The 19105-nt window shown below is 40.5% G+C and overlaps 1 protein-coding gene across 9 annotated transcripts in view; it reads left to right on the forward strand.

Moving 5' to 3' along the window:
- The window catches only part of nrxn2b (neurexin 2b), a 920596-nt gene that overhangs the window by 429748 nt on the left and 471743 nt on the right, over positions 1–19105 (forward strand). The gene's annotated exons all lie outside the window — the stretch shown is intronic.

A 19105-nucleotide genomic window follows, 5' to 3' on the forward strand; every position in this document is an offset into this window, starting at 1 on the left:
GGCGGCCATCTGCAATTCTAGAAACTATCAACAGAGGTTATCTTGTCATGGATGCCAAAGCATCAGCCCCCCTCCCCTTTCTCCATGAGGTGGGAACAGAGGGGGAGGGAAAGCGTGCAGCCTCTGATGGCGAACAGTGAATACAAATGTGTTGAGTGAGCATCACACACTCACTCAGCCCCAGCGAAAGGAGTGAACACACACACACTCACAGGCTGCTTATCTCTGTAATTGGCACAGGGGGTCAGAGCAGCAGGCTTAGATAATTGTTGCTCGGGGTCATAATCCATGTTTCTCTCCTGTCCTTCTTCTTATTCCACTTTTTTGCACTTTTACTATCAAACATTTTCATAATCTTACACAAGCTCAGCCACCTCACGTCTTCCCCTCCATGTTTGTGATGCTGCCCCATGAAGCCACAGGGAGGCTGTTTGTCCTCCTGTGCAAACAGTGTCCTCAACAGGCTGCCTGACCCCATTCTTACCATACTAGACTGATTGATAAATCCATCCAACTCTTCCACGAAACACCTCTGTTCTGAGAGTAGAGCTGAGCAAAAGTAGAGCTGTTCTTTAAAAGGGGGACAGATCAAACAAGGAAAACTGTGGGTTTTAACGGTTTAAAAACAGCATGGTGTCTGAAAAACTGAAGAAGTTGTGAAGAAATCAGGAGAGAAATGGGGGAGTAGGGGAGTCTAAATGTAGATGTCTCCTTGTGTTTTTATCAGTGTTATCAGCGCATATCTCTCATTTATACCCCAGCATCTCTGCTGCCATTTAGATGCTGCGCATGAACACAAACACACACGCACATGCACATGCACATGCACACACATGCACACAGCTTTTCATTAGATCTGCAACGATAGGCCTGCGCTCCTTTGAGATAGAAAATATGATATCCTAAGATAGGAGCCAAATGGTATTATCGTCAAAGGAGGTCTTATCCTGATAAGTCTGAAGAGCAAAGTAAATCCTGTCTCCTGCCATAGAAAGCGTATTAACTCCCTCAGTCTTATGTAACCAGTGCTGCTATCTGCATTTGCTTTTACATAAAAATAACAAGTCCATATGGGTCAGTCCATCCCAGAACCCTCAGCCCTCTCGTAAAAAGCACATTCCACAGCAGTAGAAAAGTCATTTCCGCTCATATTGTACACATATGGTGTGTGTGTATAATAACCATTTGGTAAATGATCCCTGCAGAGTGTCTAAGGCAAAATAAAGAGAGCAGGGTTATAAAAAACTACATTGACTCTGCAGATATATACACATCGGCATGTGCGGCTCAGCTTGAGCACTTCTATTTTAGGCATTGCTGGTCTCATTTTTAAACATGACACTTCCCAATCTGAATGTCAATGAAGGCAGTTAACCCAGCTCCTGGTCATGAATCATGAAACGGCACCTTTGGGTCTTCAGATAAAGCTTAATTTGTACAGTTCTGCTACTTTATTTCACTTTGAGAAACCAAGAAGGAAAATCTGCAGTGTCTGTATTGCTCAAATATTAATTTTCCATTACTGTGAAAAAACAATTAATGTTGTTTAAACATTCAAAACAAGTCTCTGAAACTTAGTTTTATCATGCATTTCATTCCCACAAGCAGAAAACTGCTGAACAGTAACTTTTAAATTACTATTCCAGGTGCATTTATGGCTTTTCTTTCTCAACAGAGGCAGCAGATGTTTTCAGGCAAATGCAGTGTCAGATACAAATGCAGGACAAAACTGTTCACTAAGGCTTTTTTTTAGAGCTAGAGGGAGAAATATCTGTCTGTCAACCTTACACCACATATATTAAGAAATGTGTTTTATTTTTTAGAAAAAATAAAACAACATTTTTAATTCAACACCATTATGATGTTGTTTCTTGGCAGTGTTAACGAAATTTCAGGAATCTTGACACTTGATGAAGAAGACTCAGGAGACTCAGATGGCTTAAGTTGAAATAGTTTATATAGCTCAATCGAGGAGAATATGACAGACAGTACACATGGGGCCCAGTGTAATGCAAAGTCAGTTCTAACAAACCAGTCTGTGTGCTCAGTATTTAGTATTCTTGAGATTGGGATTGTTATGTCTATCTTTCAGAAAGGGGGGTTCATCTTAGCTTGGGAACTCAATGTGAGAAACAGCGTTCAAGGAGACACTAACGTGTGAATGGGATCCAACCCAGACTAAGAAAAACACTGTCTCTGTGTGCAGATAACTTCAAGGCAAATACAGGTATTATTGTGACACATATAGAGGCAATTTAGAGAATGAATAAAGGAAAGGCATAAAGCAATATGAAAATTTCACCACAGGCAGCATACCAATTTTTAACCTTTTACACTCACATACTTGACAGACAACACCATAAGGAACTGATACCAATGTTTGAATTTGTCATGTCACTGTCTGGAGGTGGTGCAGAATCCCATTTTTCCAGACTTTCACGTCATTCTCTCTACATATTGTCTAAAAACTTTTTTTACTGGCCTTTCTCTGTCTGGAAAAAAAATGTTTATTAAAAACAAAAGAAAAAGAAAGTAAACTGTTAGTTTAGTGCCCTTTTTTGCTAATTTAGAAATGGAAACATATATATATATATATATATATATATATATATATATATATATATATATATATATATATATATATATATATATATATATATATATATATATATATATATATATATATATATATATATATATATATTAAAACTGCGTTGCTGCAGCTTGAATTCAGCCACTCCGCTGTCAGCAGTCACTAATCAGTCCCCAGCACTGTCCCACCCACAGTACCATCTGATTGGTTACAAGCAGAGCCATGGCTTGGGAAACAGCCAATCAGTTATTATAGTTACATTCACATTTTGGAAAACTTTATGTACTGTAGAAAACTTTAGCTATTTCTTTTTTTAAGTTTTCATTTAACTTTAAAAAAACATGCTGCTGAGCCTGGGAGCTCTTTAATAAACTCAAACTTTAAGGTATTTGAATGCAGTTAAGTGATGAAGTTTGTATTGACCTTGTCTATAAATTGTCGGTATCGGCCTGGAAAAATCCTTATCGGTCCATCTCTACTCTTTGACACATTGATTGCATTCTAATGTTACACAATGGTTCAGTGTTTCCTCAAGACCCCACTCCCACCCCCCACGCACAATTTTTTCCCAGCTGGCATCATAATGTGAACGACAGAAGGTTTTGACAGGACGAAACTACTACTACTACTACAACACTCTGTTGACATCTTGTGCCACTGTCATGTCTGAAGCAGACTTGCAGATGATGCTACAGAAGTGATTTCTATTATACCCACAGTTAATTGATCAATAAAATGACAAAGGTTGAAATGAGACAGTTTTATTTAGGTGAGTTTAAGAAATGTTTAGTTTTTCTTCATCATGTTTGCTCTGTACTCTGTTAATCCTGTGAAGATCACTGCAGGGGCAACATGATGCCACGTTGCCTCAACAAGCATCAGATATCCAACTAATGCCACACCAAAACAAAAATGCACATAAATCAGCATGGAAAGAACGAACCACAAAAGAGAGCAAAGATAGCAAAAGTATATTTGGCTTGTGTCTTTTAATGTCAGGCTTTAGTCCCAAACAGTTGTATCATGCTGAAAGTTGGGTTGGCTTGTGCTTTGCAGGGAGCTGAGCTTTTACCCCCCTCTCATTGGTCTAAATGAAAAGCAATTTCCCTCATTTCAGCACTGCTCTAGATCTGTATTAAGCTGATGTTTTATTCTTAAGATAACCTCTTCAGTCTACCTCAAAATATCGCTTTTATTTGCCAGGAATAATAGAGGAGTCTTCGCTTGTCTCATCAGAGTGGCTTCTTTAAGTATCTTGTAGTACATCATGAAAAGAAAGAGCACATACCGTTTCCAACCTTTCAGAAGATCTATTGAGGGAAAACTATGTCAGATATCAGGTGAAAATGTTCGTTCTTGACTTCTTGCACTTCTGTGCTCACAATTCATATAGAAGTGCAAGCAGTCAAGACTGGGTGTTGATTAAGCCAAGTTGAAGATACTTTAGCATTAAATATTTATTCTTCTTGCCAGTTGTACAAGGTGTAGAATCCTTTGTTTGAATTTCTCATCTGCCGTTGAAAAGAATGTTTCTTACTGTGACTTTTGAGACCCTTTGTGTTAAGCTGTTATCTGACATCCGCCTCACTTACGATGTGTTTTCCCCCTGATTTCATTAACACTTTCTGCTCCTGTTAGTGTGAATGATAAGAAAAAAAAAAACATTAAAGTTACCTGTAGTGATGCCCCACGTGTCAGCAGGAGATGAGATTTATCTCAGGTCTTATCTGCATGTGGTATGCATATTAATCACCATCAAACACCCACATTTATGATAGTGTTAATCATCTGATGTTCATCCCTGCAGGAGGCAGAGTGCTTCTATTTCCAGACACAAGGTAAAGAGGCTGCACTTGATGGAAAGTCTCGCAGGCTGCTTGTTTAGGATGTTAGCCGTCATATTAGTCATGAGTGAAAGCTGGCAGTAGCACGTGCAGCGCCATCTTCAGAGCTGACCTGGGCCTAAATGTTAATGTCCTTGGAGATTAAAAACCTGTGAACTGCTAAACTGTGCAGAAACATGTTTTGGCTAATATCTCAGCCATCAGAACGTGATTATGGAGAAGCTCTTTTCAGACTGAATAAGAAGTGATTTGCTTTGAAACAGAGTTAAACACAAGGACAGTGTCCTGTTTTTTAACAGACATCTGTAAGCCTTTCTTTGCCTCTCACAAAGGATGTGATCTGTGCCATTTGGCTGTCTGTGCCCCCTGTCTTTGAATTTATAATGAAAGTGGTTAACATATTAAAGTGCTTACAGGAAGGACTTTGGTGTCCTGGAGTCGTGGCCCCGACATCCAGACACCAGTCGTCTGGTGTAATCAAGTGTGAAGGTTGTGAGGAGCAAACAGCCATTAACCTCCCAAACACAGGCCATCATCACCGTCTGCAGAGGACAGAGGGGAGAGCGTGTGTGTGTGTGTGTGTCAGGGTCTGTGTGAGTGCTGTATGGTGTGTCTGTGCGTGCTTTATTGCTGTCTGATGGATAGAGTGGATTGTGAGTGTGTCTGATGAACTGTGCATAGTGCTTGTGTGCAGCTAGAAGTGACATCAGTGCAGTCGAGGGGATTGTTTGTGTGTGTTTGTGTGTGAGATTGTGCATGCATACACACACACTGGTGTTTGTATCCATCTATTCTGATTTGTGGTCAAATCAGGCCATGCATTCCTCCCCATATGGCAGTACAGTATGGCTATGCTTGGCACGCCCGGGCCTGCGACCGCCTGTTTGACATGCCACTGTGTCGGCTGGTGTGACGCCATGCTGAACCGACCCATCTGCTCCTGGCCGTACTGGCACTGGGGAGAAATCATCGGAGGCAGGCATGAGGAAAAAGGGCATCAGACCTGGGGTTTGGTGAGCCATGGCGTCCAAAAAATGTCCTGAACTACAGCCTCCAAACGGTTCAGAGCATAAACAAGGATGTGATGGAGTGTGAGGCAGCGTTTGTTTTCAGCTGCAACCAGGCGGGTAAATATGGAGATGAACATAGGAACGCTTCCAACACAAATATCTGCAGAATAGTTCACTTGTAGTTGATGGCATGTTTAATTTGACTCTTTTTTAATGACTGTAGAGGTTTTAACAGTGATGTCTTTGATCACGCAGGCACATCTTCCCAGTTTCATCAAGGGAATAAGGTGCACGTATCACGCGTGGGCTGTGTGGGTGGAAGCAGTGGTGTTGCAAGCTTGCATGTTTTAGCTGTGGGCCATGTTTAGTAACACATTTACACATAATTTCATCCTTGTTGGATTATTCCACGGCTGAAAACAAAGCATTCAGGCATGACATTTTTTAAAAATGTAACAAAAATGTTGTTTTATCAAAGAGTCAAGGTTTGGAGTTGCATTTGAGTGACAATGACAGAAACGTAGCTTCCATTTGTCTCATATGTGGATCATGATTTGACACAGCCATACTAAGTCACAAGTGATGATTTTGTTCAACACAAGAGCTAAAGTCTGGGCTTCAGACCGTCTCTTCAGAAACCCTGAGTGAAATCACAGAGACTTTGTCCATTTGTTTTCAAGTCCACAACTTATCCATATCTACACAAGTCCTAACAATGCATGTTTTGAATAACACTTGCACATAAACCAAACAATGAGATCATTTAAACAAAGTCCTGTGCACTGCCCAACTCAAACCCAGCAATTTTTAAATTTTATATCTACTTAGAATTTATAATTTGAGTTCTCAAGCTGTTGGACATAAAACCGGGATAAAATATGTCTTACTTCCTCTCATGAAAAGACTGAGATTTGCAAAGGACACTTGTTATTTCATTTTCACAGATATGTTTGAAAGAGATCGATCAATACAGCTTTGAGAAGATAAACACTTCAACTCTCAAGAATGAATCTCATTTTCAAAAGTTTTCTCTTTACTGTCAAATCAAATTCAGAGCTCTTCTTCTGGCTTACAAAACAGTGACAAGAACAGCTCTTTCCCACCTGGGGTCCCTCTTCCAGGTTTACACTCCCTCTCACCTACTACACTCTGCCTGTTAAAGATGCCTGGTGCTCCCAGCCCAGCGTGGCTCCAAATCACTAGCCAGACTCTTCTCCCCTGTTGTTCTCAAACGGAGGAATGAATAATCTAACTAAATACAATCCGCATGGTTCCTTTCTACTTTAAGAGATGTCTGAAGACTCATCTGTTCAGGGAACACTTAAGCACTGAAGACGCAGTCACACTGGCAAACTGTGCCATGCTTTGGCACGCTTCAGAGAGGTGGGTTTCAGCACAGTTTACTTCATGCACTTGCACAAGCACACAGCACGTGTGATCCATGACGTATGAGCGCTATGAGCACACCTCTTGACAATCATTTTAAACAAAAGAGGGGTGTTAGAGGGCTGTGTCAGACCAAAACAACTTACCATAAGTCCAAAAGTTCCTAAAGTTGTAGCAGTGTTGTCTGTGCCTCACTGTGCGGACTCTGATGAGATCGCACTTTGTGTAATCAGACGCTTCAAGATGAAGTAGCACGTGTTTGATACCCCGCAAAGTCTGATTCATATTGGAGTAGTGTGACCACTGGCCGTACTCTCCTGCTGGGGAACGGTGTTGTTAGGGGGCAATCGTGCTTAAGCACGGCGGTTTGGATGGCCAGTGTGACCACGCCCTTCATCTGACCCTTCTCCTCCTTGTCCTCAAGAGCAGAATGAGTCAGAAGGTCGCAGACCCAGCTCTGAGGGGAACATTTTGAACTGATTATTGAATGTTGTTGAAGGTTAAACTATAGTGTTGCAGCATTTAATTGTGGTTAGCCATGGCTACATTATTAGCACGGGAATAACAAAAAAAGAAAAAATAGTGGGCTGTGAAAAGACGTCATAATGAATAGTAGGAAATAAGACCACACACAACAAGCAGGTAAACTATAAGATTAATCTGTGCATCAAAATATAAAATACCTGCTGGAGGTTACGTAAAATCTGCCCATAGGCTTTGAAACACTTCTTTGAATAAAGACATTGTTCACATTTGACACTGATCTTCAAGAAACATGACAAGTAAATGGTTCTTACCTGATTGGCTGTCTTTTTCATTCATTACAAGGCATTTAGGTCACATTTTAAGCTTCCGAGACCTTTTAATGAAGGTCAATGGAACCTTTTGTGAGTATGAAACATAGGAAGGAGCCAAAAAGCCTTGGTTTGAGTCTTTGCAGTGCTGCACTCTAAGGAAACCTGCTGTATTACCTTTTTTAGAATGCAATCTCAATTTCCAGAATTGACACTGTGGTATTTTGGTTAGGGCTTTGGACCAGCCTTTAAGACTACACAGAGGAATTTTTTTTTTAAGGTACTTCAAAAGTTACGAGTAGCATAATCTCAAAACTTCAATACAATTTTCTGTGCTGACCTGTTGAGTCACTCCTCTGCTGGCTGTTTGAAAGAACAGCTAGTATTTTAATAGGATGTAGAAAATGATAAAAGAAGCAGGCTAAGTCAACTTAATTACCCAACGTCTTTTACGTAAGTCAAAGCCACCAGACAACCAGATTAAGCCATTACGCTGAACAACTTGAGATGCATGAAAAAATATGTAATCTTGGAGCGGGGCAAGTTATCAGTGTGTGTTTCAGAAGTCTTATGGGGTCTCTTGCTGTGCAGCGATAAGATGTGCAGTATTTATAGGATTTGTTCATTTGGGTGGGAGGAGAGCATTCAGCCGTTTGAACTTAAGAGGCAACATGCTGCGAGGCTGTGTTTAAAAAAGAATCAATAGCAAGTCAAGAATATTCTGCAGGGATGCAGCTCAGGGAGGTGCTCTGAAAAGAAGAGATACCTGAGACTGCTTTTGGGTTTGTGTGTGTGTGTGTGTGAGTGTGTGTGTGTGTGTGTGTGTGTGTGTGTGTGTGTGTGTGTGTGTGTGTGTGTGTGTGTGTGTGTGTGTGTGTGTGTGTGTGTGTGTGTGTGTGTGTGTGTGTGTGTGTGTGTGTGTGTGTGTGTTTGTAAAAGGTATAAGTTTGCTGTGCAGTGCAGCCGAGGGTAAGGAGAACATGTTGAAGGAGGAAAGGATTGTTAGAGAGACAGACAAGGAGACGACAGAGACAGGCAGAGCAAGAGAGTGCAAGTGTGTGTGTGTGTGTGTGTGTGTGTGTGTGTGTGTGTGTGTGTGTGTGTGTGTGTGTGTGTTAGAGAGGCGTAGGAGGGCGTTCCTCTTCATTACCGACACTAAGGAGCCATGCCAGGAGCACAGATGGTGGAGGAGAGAGGGGGCATGGGGCTGGCACATAAACTGCAACACACACACACACACACACACACACACACACACACACACACTCACACTCAAAGCAGCATAAAGAATATGTAAACTCAAAGAATCAGTCCTCAAAGCCAAATGTGTTCTCCGTATATCTGTGATGTAAAATCAGGTGTAATGGATGCACACTTGCATTGATGTTTTCACCAAGATTACACACACATGCTGGCACATGCACACACACAGACACACACACCTCATGCAGGTCTTGACAAGCTATCCTGTGTTGTTCCTCTGCCAATCTCTTGGCCTGGAAAGCAGCCGTGCTGATGCTGCAATTCTCCCTTTATCGTTTGGCAATCTAACTTTCTCCCCCACACACACACACAGACACACACACACACGCACACATGCACACACAGTTAGAAACACACACTCCTTCCCCATCACACCCCGTCATCCCCCTTCATATCTATCAGTCCTATAACCTCAGACCTGCGTTAAAGATTTATCAGCAGCTTCTTTTTTGAAAAGGGTCTCTCCATCTTGTGGCATCTCTTTTTCTGTTCGCTCACACACACTCAGACCCCCAGCGGTCCAATTAGGAGCACTGGTCTGTTTGCACTGCTGGAAAGCAGGGCAGCATGTTTGTGTGTGGGAGATGTTTCTATTGTGCACAGCGTGTACCGCTCTTCTCTGCAAGGTTGAACGGAAGAGCAGGCCCTCACACTTTTTTTTTCTACACGCTCAAACACACACAAACTGAAAGCAACTCCCACAAATACAAGAAACAAGGCCATTTAGCCATCAGCCCGTGCCCTGTGGAAGCATCAGTACACCTAGAGACACCTAACAGCTCTTTTCTCCTTTAATTTCACTGGAGTCACTTTGGAAAAGAAGTTTTCTGTTTGAGAGGAATATAAACTTTTAGAAGAAGTGGTTTGGCCTCTGCACTTGCTGTGTGAACTCTTCCTTTCAAAGCTTCTGGCATTTTGGCTGTTATTATCTTGTTGCTGGAATCAGAAGACAAACATTTTCCAAACTGCGGCAATTTCAGCATCTGTGCTCAGGGTGAGATTTCACCTGTGGTGGCAACTTGCTAATCACAGATTGTGATGCCCTTAGACCTGTGTTTGGTTGTAATAATAATAAAAATGATAATAATACATTTTATTTCAAGGCACCTAAGGATGCTTACAAAACATAGTTTAAACTTGTAAACTTAGGTTTGACGTCAATGCAGAGTAAATTGTCAAAAGAAGCCAGCAGATAATTTACTTGTAGAAGTTGAACTTATGGTGTCAGTTGCAGGATTTTAAATAACCTTTCTTGCTCTTTTATTGATAGCCCTTTAAGCTGTTCTGAAGCAAATAACAATATCAGCCAAGCACCAAGTTCTTTGTGCTGAGTTTTCATTGGATGCCTTTAGTCCGCAGCCAAATCTTTAGTCCTTCTGCTGTCAGGCTTTTAAACTTAGATATTCTGTGATTTTGACAGTGAAAATGAAATAAAATATATTTTATGCACCTTAATCTCTTTCCTATCAAACTGTTATGAATGACATTTTCATCTTAACATAAAGTACAGATGTCCTTCACTGACACTTGAGTCTGATCAGTGCTTGGCACGTAGCACACGTATGATGGATGTGCTGTGTAAATGAAACGCCCTTCTTGGGATCAATATAATCGTAAAGGTCTGGGTCTCACAGCCTGACTTTCTCCCCTGATTATCAGTTCTACTTTATTTTAGTTTGACAAGTAAAGTTGTGATGCTTAATAGCTCCTGTTCCACATTTTAAGCTGGAGCCAAACAGAGTGGGCAGGACAGATTTATGCTAAAATGACTTCCTACATACCTGTGCAGACATGTTAGAAATTCCATTTTGTCCACAGGGGGGCACCAAAACCAACGCAAAACAAAGTTCCTCACAGACTTTAACAACCTCTTCAGGATTGTACGGCTCAGGTAGAAGTCAAATAAGAGGGTTTCATTTACCCATCATTCAAATGGACTCCCTGTTTAGGCAACAGTTTTAGGAAGAAGAGGCTGTCACGCTATAATGTCACATAATCTTATGAATATCATCTAAATTTCCTCTTTTTTAAATTATTATTATTATTAAGCTTCAGTTGTATAGCTGACATCCAGTTCCTCAGCTGGTGCAGGTTTGACCAGCACAATTAGAAACAACACCTTCTTAAATATGCTGTGTTAACGTGCAGCAATGCAACACAGCGTATGAATCTCACAGGATATTTTCTCTACAAGGTGTACATCTACTTTACATATATTCACATCCGTATGCACCTGCACCTGTATTTGCATATTTGTGTGTGTAGCACAGTGTGCTCACGTACGGCTTGCTACCCCAGATGGGAGCACAACAGGGGGTTGCCTGAGGTCCATCACCTGGTGGTGAAATGCTAATCACGAACATAAATAATCCTACACTCACACATTCACGTACTCCCACTTTGATTACAGCATCTGTCTATCTTACTAAGCAGGAGTGTTTTTCTGTCTCCCTCTTTTTCACATGAATCCAGAAAGAAGACAGGCAGTATAATTCCCCCTGGTCAGCATTCGGTCTCTTTTTTTATCCTCCTCTGCTGCTCTGCATGAAAAATCAATTTCAATCATCTGCTATCCACCCATATCCCTGCTTTTCTAGTTTTCTCCACACTACCCCTCCCCTTTTCTTTTTCCCCCTGCATCCTTTTTTTTCTTCCTATGACACTCAGCATCGGCCTCTTCCCTATCCCCTCACAGTGGGGCTGCTGAGCTGAGAATGAAACGCTGAGGACTGGGGATCTTTGGTTTAGCCTCGTTTTAATTGGACTGCAGTCCACTGTTTTATTTTCCTTTTTCTCATGGGTGCCTGTGAGTGTGTTCCTGCTCCGATGCACAAATGTGTGTGGCTTTGTAGAAACTTGTGACCTCAGAAGCCCAGTGTGCTAGCTCTTCATAATTATCTTCCCTTGCAGGGAACTTGAATCATAGAGCTTGAACTGGTTTTCAGTAGTGTCCTGTACTGGAGGATGGCAGAGCCTGTCAGAACTTGTAAAAAGAGGACATAATGCTGCTGTAAAAGGGGATGCACTGTTATAGAAGTAGAATAACAGAGTAGTTCAGGTTGCACTGTTACGTTCAGTCAGTGCTGGGATGAAGTACAAGACTTAGTGGCAGATTCAGGGCAGAGATTTCTCCTTATCATAAGATTTTTCAGTGTGGTGCTACATTTGTTTTATTCTGTGAAGGCTGATCAGAGGCTCTGTGGTTCCACAGTAATGAGTGATTAAACAAAGGTGTATCATTAGCAGTAAAACAAGTCTATCAAGATATAGTTTAAGTTTCTGTGAATTAAAAAGGAGGGTGTTTTTTTTATTTTTATTTTTTATTTTTTTCATCTGTCATATGTACACCATCTGTCTCAGAGAAAAAAAAGAATATATATTCAAGGTCATCTTTATATTAACACAAGTAAGATCAGCCCTGTTATTCATAATGAAGATGAGGGTTAATCATCTGGCAACCTCCTGACTTGCAGTTAAAAAAATGACTTGTTTTTGTTACAGTAATGGAATTGAATGTGGCATATACTTTATGTTTACGTATAATTTAGAGTTATCAACAGCAGTTGGCACATCTGGTTTTAACCTTCAACATGACTTTGCACTACAGAGCAAAAGGAGAACAAGTGCAGGAAATCACATGAGGAGTAGGAGTGGGATTTTGTATGCATATCTTTGCATATCACTCCTGTCGTTACCATAAGAGCCTTGAGGAAGCCCCAGTAGGTGGTCTATAGATACAGGCAGTATATAGAGTATGTAAGGGCAAGGGAAATGTGTTTTTTCATGAAATGGACCTTTGATAATTGTTAATTTATATAGAAAAAAAAATCAACTTGTTTTCAGCCTTGTTACAAAAACACATTTCTGTGATGTGGCTCATTCATTTATTCATGCATATCAAGCAAGAGATGATTTTTTTAAATTTACTTTTTAAATGACCTATCACTTTCAACGATATATTTTCATAAATTTGCAGAGGGAGGGGCTTAGCTGAGTTGAAGGCAGGGCTCAAAAATTCAAAGCATCAACAGACATCTGGTAGTTTCCTGTACAGCAGGAAACAGTGTTGTTGTTTCTTTCTGACACCTCAGTCGTGGCACTGTTGTGACTGAAAGGGATTGGGTACAAACTGTCTTGTTAGCTCAGACACATTCTCACACTCAATCCCTCCTAGCAAGTTTTGGCCTTCTGACTTGCTGACACACCCTACAGTTGCTCCTGACCCCTACAAACCCAATACTCTAACTACATATGCTTGAGCGACCCTGACAAATAGTTGCCCCCACCCATTCCATGACTGAGTGACTCACAGCTGGTTCTGTCCTCGTCTGCTGTGGCTCCAGAAGCCTGCTAGCTCTTGGCCTTGACATGCTGTGGCACTGCTGTTGTGGTCATTACAATGACTGTGTCTTGTTCACAGTTTGTAGCCCCCCTGGCTAGCGTCTGACTGGTGCAATTGTTAGCTTGACAAAAAGTGATGGGAAGGCTTGCTTGGTTTGACTGTGTGGTCAGCATCAGTCCAGCATGATAAAGGAGATAATAACCATATCACACAACAACTTAAATTATTGACAACACAATTAGTTTGTTTATAAAGATAACTTCAAGAAACACATTGAGACATCATTAATGGACATACCCAAAGAGCAACATCCGGTTAGTAAAAATGAAGCCTATGAGGAAGTGCTTAAAGTCGCTGTTTGCAAAAAGACCAGACGCCACATACAGACCCAGTCATAAAACTATGCTTTTACGGCATTAAAAAGCATACAGCCTGGTTCAAAAAACGGCTTGAATAATTTTATAACTCTGCGGTTTTGAAACTATTAGGATCATTTGATTGTCCAATAAGAAGCACAGCTCAGGTCAAGTGAATGGCGGGCACCCTGTAGCTGTTAGAAGAAAAAACTCATGGTCAGCATCATGTCAAATGCGGCTATGTCCGCGGACTGGCTTCATTTCACGTGTCAGGAACAGACGGGTAAGCTACATCCATGTTTTATACAGTCTATAGATATACCTTTCCAGTGACTTGTGGGCTTTCACACCAGGAGTGAAGTAATTCAGCTTCAAAGTCTTTGTGAGGAGATTTTCTGAAACGGTTGTCTTATGTTGTAGAGAGATTTCAGCTCCATAAAGAAACCATATTCCCCCTGTATAAGCCCCATTGAACCTTCAGTACAGATGATGAGCCGAATAACACATCTTGACCTTTGACTCAATCAAATTGATCTTTGGATTTCCAGTATTATTGTCTCATGAACTGAATAAGAATGACTAAGGTGACTACAGATCTATAAATGGCAAATACATAAGGAAATAAGCCCCTCTGGGTTTTTTTGATACTTATTGATCCTAACAGTACAGATACATCACAGGTATCATAGGCAAGCTGCGTCATAGCTTCAGCTGAAGTTAAAATGGAAATGAGATCTTAGGTCCTTGAAGAGCACGATTGCACCAACGCTGGTTTCCTGATCAGGAGTAACACTGTTCATCAACGACAGTGGTCTACTTTCTCTTTGTTCAGAGAAACAGGTTTCATTTAAGGAAAAAAAAAAGCAAAATCAATAGGGTCTGAAAATCTAAATGTTAACAATATACTCAAGATCTCTCAAGACTCACTTAATTCTGAAGAGACACATTCTAAAAGGGTACTTCTGAAAACAAAGAAATACACGTTTTTTTCTCTCTCCCTACTTGTTATCTGTGTACACTGTTTACTATTTGTGTGGAATGTGATCACAGTTACATGAAGTTCCTCTTTTGGCAGAAATGGTGGAAGTTTTGTACTTTAACTGTGTGATCCTCAGTGGAGGTGAGGAGGGCCTTGAAAGGGTGAAAGTTTGCATTACTTTCATAGATTCTGATGTTTGCTAAAATCAGTTTTTTTTTTCTTCTGAATTGGTGTCAGAACTTAGGTCATCTGTGTAGTTTCAACATGCTTCCACTTTGTATTTACATGTTGTGGTCTGAATCAAGTATTTTGGAAAAGGGAGTGTCGATTAGTGATTCTTGATGTGACCTTTGAGTTTCAAAGTAGACAAATTCATCTTTTCTGCTTTTGCTTTTATTTGATACTTCCCCAGCCAGCACCACTCAGCGTTCTCTATATATAAATTACTGCAGACATCCATCAGGCCATAGTTCTCTTTAATATATATTATAAATACTGATATGGAAAATAAACAGTAGCTATTTTCTTAAGTGTGCAGCATATCTGATACACATCTAAGCATGTGTGAATATCAGTGAGGATGAATAATTTATCAGTTTCTTATCCTTATATGTATTCATAAATTTTTACAATAAGCTGTGCAAACTTTTCCGTACATTCTGCAATATTACAACAATTACTTTTTTCAACTTACATTATAATTCCTGACACCCATTGTTCCTTTCATGCTTGAACAATTTTCTGTGCAATAAATAACCAGTGTTATCTATGTATCGGAGGGAAGGTCACATAATGTGAAAGATTTTTTTATTGGTGATCTGGTTCATACTGTTACATTCATCCCTTTATGGCTCCTGTTATATTCAATCTTTAACACTTGATTTCTGTACTATTACTGTTGTAATTAAGCTGCTGCAAGAATAGAATTTCCTTAAAATGAGGACTTTAACATATATGAATCTTATAATTAATACATATGTCCAGTGCTCCTACAGGATCATATGTGATATCAAACACCTGTGATCTTTATGCCACTCTGACGGATCCATGGAGCAGAAGTATTTTTCATCTTCCTGATAACCATGACAGAAATGCTTTCACCTCAACCCGCTGCAAGTTGATGATCAACTTCACCCTCTGAAGTTATTTTGATTAGGCTTTAGATATTATAATTACACAGCTGACTTCAAGTAACCGCTGCAGCAGCAGCAGCAGCAGCAGCATCCACGCAGCCTGAATAGAGACTGATGGCAACAACCTGCAGCCATTAGCTGACGGCTTGTGTTCCATTGATCCGATTTCATTAATCAAGCCTGTTTACAGAGAACACAGCGACCAATGATGGATGACTGGCGGTAATTATGCCGCAGCCTGCAAACATCACACCTCTCATTTATGCTGCGCTGACACAGTCAATGAAAATAATCCACAATCCTGTCTATTTTAACACTAGTTAAGAAATCTTCCTGACAGCACTTCAACTCCCACGGGAGGTATTTATAAAAGTGAACAGCTGAGAGGGAAAGTAGAGGGAGAGATGAAGAGAGAGGAAGTTTCTGTTTATCTGATCACAGCCCTTTGCCCTGAGAAATCTCCCAGACAAAGAGAGGGGGCACTGGTGGCGGGATAAGAATTAATTGCATTTTAATAATCACCAGTTCTTTTATTAATGAGCCCTGAGTCTCTCTTTTGTTTTTCCAGCATTGACTACTTCTGCCTGCCACTGGCTGCATTAAAGGCTTAGCAGCTCATTTAGTTCTCAGATTCTCGCTCTCAGCCTTCTTGTTTGCCGTGTTACCTGGGAACACTGAATGAAACACCATGTGCTTCATCAGTTAGTGGTTTAGGAGTGTTCTTCTTTCTTGAACACAAAATCAGGCAATGATGCGTTTGTTTGTTCACATTTTAAGGTGATCTTTGGACATAATAGTCTGTGATCCCACATTTATGGCTTTTTGACAGCCCTTTCTATTCTTTGTTGTAAAATTTAATGGTGTTTAATCCCTGAATTTAAATTACACAAAGAATATTTCTGTTGCATTCCAATCTATGTGTTTAAATTGTCCTCTCTTCTGATCTTAATGTTGCTTCTAACTAAGTTAAAGTGATGATCCTCTCCCTAATGGTCTATTAAAATCATTCCTATAACCAGGATCGTCTTGTCTTCAAAGTCCCAAACGAGTATGTATGCATGTGGACTCAGCCTCTAAAATATTTTTTTTTCAGTGCTTCAGTGTTGTTGTTGTTACTACATGTTGCACCAACAACCTGTTCAGCCCTTGTTGCATTCCCCACCTCCTGCCCTGAGCTTTCTGCCGCTAAGCTAGCCAGGCCAGAGAAGCATTTATATCTTTTGCCCCTCTTGTGAAAGGTATTATGGTCAAATGACTCTTGCAATGTGTGCAGAAGCGGCCTTTGCTCTCCTGCGGCCTGTAACAGCCCGGCTAAATAAATATTACATGGACTCCATTCTAAAGGGTAGCTATTCCCTCTCATTGAAGCAGCAATATACTCCTCTAACTTTTAAAATCTTACATCAGCCAGCCTGGCTGTAGCTGTTTCTCCATTCTGGGGATATTTCTTTTCTTTTTTTTAAACATTTAACTTTGTTCTCTACTTTTATCCACACTTTGCTCTTTTTGCAGCACTATAGCTGCCTTCTATTTTATATTTGCTTGGCTCTTGGTGTGGAAGCCTTTCTACCCAATTCTATGTGGCTGGAGACCAAAAGCCAGTGGAAAAAACTAAATAATAAAACAGTAACAGGAGTAAATGGGAGAACAATTCTCAAGTCAGCTGTGTGTTTTCTTGCCAGGCTAGGCCTTCAATTGATGGAACCTATTTCTTTTTCCTCTAGACTAAATAATTTCACACACAACTGGGAAGGGGACAATCATATTTCACGAGGCTGTACTATATCATCCACTCGAGCACCTTGGTATAATACGCTCAGGCTCCAGCCAGCCAGACAAGGCTGCTGTCCCTGGAGGTGGAGTGTGATTTCTAATATTAGATCTGTAATAAACAAATCATCAGTGCTAATGGTGTGAGAAAGCCAGTGTCTTTTGAAGTCAGGGCTTCTTTATTTATCGGCCACGCTGGCCTTTGCTTCTCTCCGGAGCTGCCTCAAAGCGCAAGGAGCACAGACGGTGGCTGAATGGAAGCGACTGGTCTCCCCCGGCAGTCTGCTATTTCCGTCTGCTGGTGCTGCCGTGGAGGTGGAAGTCTCTCCTCATTATATTGTTGTTTACAGAATCTTTCTTTATTCCTCTTATCACTGATTACCTTCACCTCTGTGCCGTGACTCTGTGCACACCCACCACCAACAAGCCCACATTTTCAGCTATTTGAAAATATGTGGGGGATGGTTTCTTTTTTCTAACATCATACCTTAGATCCCCCTACTCATTTGTGTCTATTTTTGACTTCTAAAACAAACTTTTATGCTGTTTTTTTTCCACTAGCACCATCTATCACTTTGAGCCCATGAACTGCTTCAGGAGGCATTCATAGTCTTTACAAGGAAAGATGACCTTTTCTTTTGCGTTTACTGAGAGGGGAGATGTTCTCCTACCTCATGAAGAGTTGTTAAGGAATAGGTGTTCAGCTATCTGTTACCTGTGATATTTTGGCAAATGAAATGTTTGCTAGTAATGCAGAGGATTGAACCAATCATTAAGAAATTATAATACAATGGTGCCTTGACATGTTTAATTTGTTCTGGGATGGAGCTTCTAACTTAAATTGCTTGTATGTCAAATCAGTTTTCCCCATTGAAATGAATTGAAATGCCTTTCATCTGTTCTGGACCCCCCAAAAGACAGCATGTGTATTTGTTTCATGTTGTTAAATAATGAAAATGTGCTTATAAGTAAGAAATATTGTATAGAGGCACAACACAGTAGAATGTACTTCAGTAAACTATATTGAACTGTATAACTATAAAGCATGAGGTGTAATGATCAGTATTTACCTTGGAGATCAGATGACTTCAAGGTGCTGACTGAGGTGGAGGAGAAAGGCTGAAATGAATAACAGAATCTGATTGGCTTTTTTATTTATTTATTTATTTATTTTTTTGCCCTTTGTGCTCATGGTATCCATGTTTCAGTTATAAATTCTCTCTTGTTTTTTGTTTTTCTTGTTTGGACCACCACTCCCCACACCCTGCTCTCTGCACTCTGCGAGAAAGGGATTCATGAGTCCTGTCTTGACTCAAATTAACACTGTATTTTGTGCTGTTACTCCCCCATAACAGCTATTTGTTCTAATGTTGCTGTAATGAGGCACCACATAAACTGTCACATCAATCTGTCTTCCCAGCAAGGCAGAAATACAGCAAGAGAGGTGAGGGAGCTTGGTGGGGGAGTGAAACAGGAAAGTAGGGAGGAGAGCAGTTCAAATTTCTTGTCTTACACATCAAAACAGCTTTTCTATAAGTGCTGAAGTGAGACATAAGATGCTCTGTGAAACTGAACATGACATCATATACCGTCTGAAACGCAACATCTCCAGTCTTCATCCGCTGCAGTTTCTAA

Source organism: Halichoeres trimaculatus, unplaced genomic scaffold, assembly GCF_033239565.1.
Source record: "Halichoeres trimaculatus isolate MK-OKI-2021-1 unplaced genomic scaffold, fHalTri1.1 fHalTri1_scaffold_22, whole genome shotgun sequence".
Classification (NCBI taxonomy): domain Eukaryota; kingdom Metazoa; phylum Chordata; class Actinopteri; order Labriformes; family Labridae; genus Halichoeres; species Halichoeres trimaculatus.